The sequence below is a fragment of the Crocodylus porosus genome, unplaced genomic scaffold (assembly GCF_001723895.1).
Source record: "Crocodylus porosus isolate Cpor-Errol unplaced genomic scaffold, CroPor_comp1, whole genome shotgun sequence".
Lineage (NCBI taxonomy): Eukaryota > Metazoa > Chordata > Crocodylia > Crocodylidae > Crocodylus > Crocodylus porosus.
The window spans coordinates 32,300,254-32,306,090 of NW_017728907.1; the positions used below are offsets into that span (position 1 = coordinate 32,300,254).

Below are 5,837 nucleotides of genomic sequence, written 5' to 3' on the forward strand. Positions count from 1 at the left end.
ACAATTCAAAAAGGATGTGGAGAAGCTTGAGAGAGTCCAGAGGAGAGCCACGCGCATGATCAGAGGTCAGGAAAACAGACCTTACGATGATAGTCTGAGAGACATGGGACGCTTTAGCCTGGAAAAGCGTAGGCTCAGGGGTGATCTGATGGCCACCTATAAATTTATCAGGGGTGACCACCAGTTTCTGGGGGAACATTTGTTCACCAGGGCACCCCAAGGGATGACGAGGTTGAACGGTTTTAAATTACTGCAAGACCGTTTCAGGCTGGACATAAGGAAGAAATTCTTTACTGTCTGAGCCCCCAAGGTCTGGAACAGCCTGCCATTGGAGGTGGCATTGAACACCTTCAAGAGTAAATTGGATGCTTATCTTGCTGGAATCCTATGACCCCAGCTAACTTCCTGCCCTTCTAGCAGGGAGCTGGACTCGATGATCTTCTGAGGTCCCTTCCAGCCCTAATGTCTATGAAGTCTATGAACCACACAATGAATTTTTTTATCAAAATATGCCATATTGTTTCAAATGTTATCTTATGTGCTCCGATAGCACAGTTGTACAGTTTTCCTTTCATTATTTTGGTGGCAGTGTTTTCTGAAAATAATCTACTTAGTGCATCTTCAAAAACTGAAGAAACAAAATGTTGACCAACTGTGTTATGTAAACCATTATGATATAGGCCTCCCAGTCAAATTACTCCTTCAGTCTGTTCTAGCCATGCCCATACAAGTCATTTGCTTTGCAGTACAAGATTGATCAAATATTATGACTATATGCTGCTGTACCAAAATCCTGCAATTGTTTTATATCACATGCTAACAGTCCAAATTGTGTCACACTCAGATGCTGGTGCAGGTAGTAAGGGACAAAATCCAGCAATTGACAGTGATGAAGTATCATCACAAAGAAACTGGTTAAATTCTGCGCACCCTGGTACAGCAATATTCTCCTGGTTATCAGCTGATATTCTATCCAGCATGCATGGTAGCTCTGCTGATATTTGTTGATAGCTGTGTTGTTGAGCTTTTCATTTATATTACTACCCAACTATGAATAGGTGCTTTCAATAACTTGTTATGGGTCATCATCACCAGAATGACTTAAATTCAGGTGTACATCTTTCAAGTTTCTTTTTCTTCCTATTGTATTGGTGCTTTCTTCAATCTCAATTGGTTTCAATGGCCCTCTCTGAAATGCTACAATTTGCATTGCATGAAATGTTTGTTTTCCATCTAATGTTTCCTCCAAGATGTCAATGTTGTCCAATGAAATGCAAACAAAATGACCAGGAATGGGATTCCTTTGCATAATGACTCCATTTTCCTCAAATTCCTTTAAGTTCTTCTCAGCAATTGTGGTCTTGATGCGACAAACCATGTCATACAGTATGCTGCATACAGCAGTGTGGAGACTTTGTACCAGCTTCTTAGATCTAGTTGCGTGGTATATCAGTAAACCTAACCCAATATGTTTTGGTGTTAGCTTTTTGCCACTTGACTGCAAGTAAAGCATATCCTGACATATATTCAGTGCATCTCTGTCCAGATGCTTATCTTGTGCATGACTTTCAACATCTTAGTTGTCATTGCCATCTTCCAAAATCAAATGGATCAATGTGTAAAGACTATCAGGAACACATTTTTGGGCTTGTTCTTCATTCAAGTTTCTGTATCCCTTCATGCTGGCTATAACTTTCAAATCTACTTTGATCTTGAAAGCAACATAGTACAAGTTTTGTGTCTGAAAACTCTTGTCTGAACTTCAGGCCAAAAGCTTCCTCATCATTTATATGCAAATTTACAACTGCTTGTATAGCTTTACCAGTTGTCACAGTTCGGAAGACAAGAAATGGAAGGTGTGCATTTCTTTGGTGCTAAAACTGAACGGCTGTCTTGTAGTAAATCTGAAGTTCTTGCTCCATTTGCTTCAGTGTGGCCAGAGGGCATTCACCACCTTCATCTTCTACTAAATTACAGTATCTTTCAAGTATATCTTTCAGACTGTACATATTTTTCCATGCAAAACCAGCATCTTGTTCATGAATCACTTGATGCCATGCTCTCACTTTGAGAGAAAGAAGAATATCTTCTTGTGCAATCCCCACATGCAAATGGGAACAAGAGATTTCTTGCTTTCAATGTTCCTCCCATCTGTATTCAAGATGGTAATATGCCTCAGCAGCTATTAGATCTTTGACACAAATTTGGCAACACAATACTTCATTCTTCTCTGCCAGCTTGTGTATTGCATTGACGGACTCAAATGACAACACCAGACTCAATCTCTTCTTATTAGAACATTTATGGCAGAATATGCACATCCTCCAGTGAACTGCTGGAGTAGATGATCTGCCTAATGTTCTCATGCATTCTTACTTGAGGTTGCTGGTAGGGTTTCCCGTTCATCCTCTACCTTGCACAACTTTCTTAACAGTCTTTCAATATTTGTGTGTAAAAGAACTGTAGAAATAACTGTGTAAAAGTCCTTTGTGTGTAAAAGAATGGTAGCAAAAATGGTGCCAACTGAGGCTTTTGGAATATTACAGTGCAGGAACAATACAGTGTGGTAGTCAGTCAAGAATACTGCCATAACAAGTGTTGAATTCAGCAATTGTCCTACGTTGAAAGAGTGCCTTATATTTGTACAATTCTAGCAAGTGAACTTAGGCTAATAGTTGACTACAAACCTACTTTGAAACATATGATGCATCTTGTAGATTCTGAGTCATACCTCCCATGCGTCACTGGCCTCAGTGATGCTATCGGCTCCATTGTAATGTTTGTTTAAGGGTGATTAAAAGTGAGTCCCTTGTTGACAATCTCCAATGGTGGTCTTCATGCCAAGGTAATCTGAAACAAAACAGAGTTGCTGTAGTAATTTTGCAAACCTTTTGGGTATCTAATAATAAAACTGTAAATTAGTGGCAGCCATCCTGGCATCCAATATGGTTACCACAACAGAAATATTACAATTAATCTCCTTGGTTAACACAATGTTGGTATTGTCACTTGAATTTAATTTTATAACCTTAGCAGGGGATAAAATATTAACCAAAATGTGAATTCATGACAGCCATCTTGGATTCCAGTATGGTGACTACATGCACTGCTTGCCAGATTGGCAACATGGCTTTTCTGACACAGGTAAACCACCTCTACCTGAAACACTGTTGACCCTTGTGGCAATAAGTTGCCTATGGGGTGACACTTTTACCCTTCTTTTTTTACCATATTACATGGCCATATTTTTTCACCAGCCATGATAAGAAGGGAGGAAAGCTTTAAAGGTGAAAATGGAGTTCAAAATCACAAAATAAGTCTGACCCAATAGCTTGAAAGTCATGTTTTCAGGCATAGTAGTGCATGAGGATGCAGTAAGAGTGCACACAGCAGTACAATGCCAAAAATAAAGGCATAACTTTGCTGTCTTCTCCCAATACCACTCTTAAAAGAAAACACTGTCCAAGTCTTTCAGGTGGAGTGCTGCTCACTTGAACAACATGTGCCCCCAGTGGCTGGGGGGACATGATGGTGGCTGGAGCACAGCAACAGTAAGCAGGGAACTCCTGCAGATGCCACCGGTGCTGTCAGCAGTGGGGGGGAGGGGTGGCGAGCACTGACCAGGGGTCAGCAACCACCCACAGACACTGCCTTTTTATAGGGGATGCACCGCCACACTTGGGGGTGTGCATGTGCACCCACGTGCACACCCTACACATTGCCAATGGCTGCTCATCTTCAGAAATGAGAAAAGGATATTTTCTGATTTGCTTGACACGGGCAACCTGTGCCCAATCCCTCCCTCTCCCCTCCCCACATAAACTTCTCCCTCCCCTCCTCCCCACAGAATTCCTGCACTGAAATCACTAATGTAAATTAAGGGAAGAAAAAAAATTGAAACAAAGTTCTATACTGCCAGCATCTTGAGAGTCAGAACATGCAATTTAAGCATTTCTGAAGAGTGGAATCACCTCCAAGAACCTCCATACTGATCACTTTTATATAAACTACAGAGATAAGTGTCTAGGAATGAGGCCACGTAAAGCAAAAAGAGAGAGGGGTGAATGCCCAGAGAAAAAAAAGGAGGAGTGAAAAAGGGGGGGGGGAGCATGTGGGGGTTAAGGAGAAAAAAAGAATGAAAAAGAAAAAGAGAAAAGGGGAGGAAATAAGAGCACCCCTCAAAAGGCAAAAGATAAAATAAAATAACTCCCCATGGCAAACAAGCAAGCAAGCAAGCAAGAAAGAAAGAGAAACAGTAAGAGAGAAGCTGCGAAGTAGACAAATGCAACTCGCAGATGGAGAAACTGGAAGTAGTAGGGGGAGAGGACAGAGAACAGGAAAAAGAGGGAAAAAATACTGCAAAAATGCAAGAAAAAATCAGAAAGGGAGGTAGATAAAAGCAAGAAACCTTTAGGCAGGTGAGAGTCAGAAAAGAAAAGAGATAGCAAGCTGGGGAGTCTTACGCTCAGGATCACCCCACACAGCTCCAAGCAAGCCTGGTCTGAGGCATCCAAAGTAGAAGGTAGGAAGGAAGGCAGGCAGGTAGGCAGGCAGGCAGGCAGTAGGCCAGTGTGAATAGGAAAGTATTTGATGCAGATTCAGCTGATTCAGAGGACAGTGATTCGATTTGGAGATTTGGAGCACTGTCCTGAATCAATTCAGCCAAATTAGCTTTGGAAGATTCAGCACTGAGAGATTTGGTGATTCAGGTCAGAAAGAGAGAGGCAGGCATAGATGGGCAACTGCAGGTTCTCCCACAGCTCCTCCAGCTGTGCCTGCCTCTCCCCGGGTAGGGGGAGCCATGGGCGAAGCCCCCATGGCTGCCCTGTCCAGCCCATCCCCCACCCAGCTCCAGCATAGTCCCGGCACTTTTAAAAAAAAAAAAATAGCTCCAGCTCACTGGCTACAGGAACAACAATTGGGGTCTCTAGGTGCTCATGGCAGAACCCCCGCCCCCCGTTGCCCCATCCTGCACAGGGGTGCTCTGGCACAAGCACCCAGAGGCCCCAATCACTGCTCCTGCAGCTGGTGAGTGTGGAGCTTGGGGAAAAAAAAGCCCTGTACTCACTGGCTGCAGGAGCAGTGACTGGGACCTCTGGGTACTCATGGCAGAGCCCCCCCAAGCAGCACGGGGTAGAGGGGGCAGCAGGGATCACCCTCCCATCTGGCACCCACAGGGCAGATGCCCCATGGCACGGATGCAGCATGGCTCAGCAGGGTGCCACGTGCTGCCTAGTAGGTGGGGACACGGGGAGTGAGTGGTGCCAGGCTCTGGCTGACTCCTGGAGTCGCCCCAGCTCCCAGACAGTGTGCGGTGCCCTGCTGAGCCGTGCTGGACCCATGCCATGGGACAGCTTCCGCACAGGTGTCAGCTGTGGGGGGCAATTCCTGCTGCCCCCCACTGCCATGAGCCCTCAGAGGCCCCAGTCACTGCTGCCAGATCTGGTGAGTATAGAGATTTTTTTTTAAGCCTAGGAGGCTGGGCTGGTCGGAGAATGGGGCTGGGCAGAGCAGCCATGGGGGCTTCTTCTGCTGTGGCTGCCTCTGCCCCAGTGGGGGGAGCCATGGGGTCTTGGCCCTGCTGCCACTTGCCCAGCTGGCATGGGGGGTGGGTACAATGCAGGTGCGGCTCACTCTGGCCGGCAGCAGTGCATAGGCCCTGCTCCCAGCACTGCCGCGCTTGCATCAGCACTGGGAGCAGGGGTTGTGCTCTGCGGCCACTTGCCAGCCAGCATGGAAAGCATGGAATGCAGGCACAGCAGCACTGGGAGCTGGAAGCTATGATCTGCTGCCCCTTGCCCCCTTCTGCCCAGAGCAAGCCATGTCTGCATCCCTCC

The 5,837-nt window shown here is 45.6% G+C and overlaps 1 long non-coding RNA gene across 1 annotated transcript in view; it reads right to left on the reverse strand.

Moving 5' to 3' along the window:
- Nucleotides 1-486: 486 nt before the first annotated feature.
- Nucleotides 487-5,837, reverse strand: part of LOC109307264 — a 13,273-nt gene continuing 7,922 nt past the window's right edge. The window contains exon 3 of the long non-coding RNA XR_002100218.1: nucleotides 487-609. This is a non-coding gene — a long non-coding RNA (uncharacterized LOC109307264). The remainder of the gene's footprint in view (nucleotides 610-5,837) is intronic.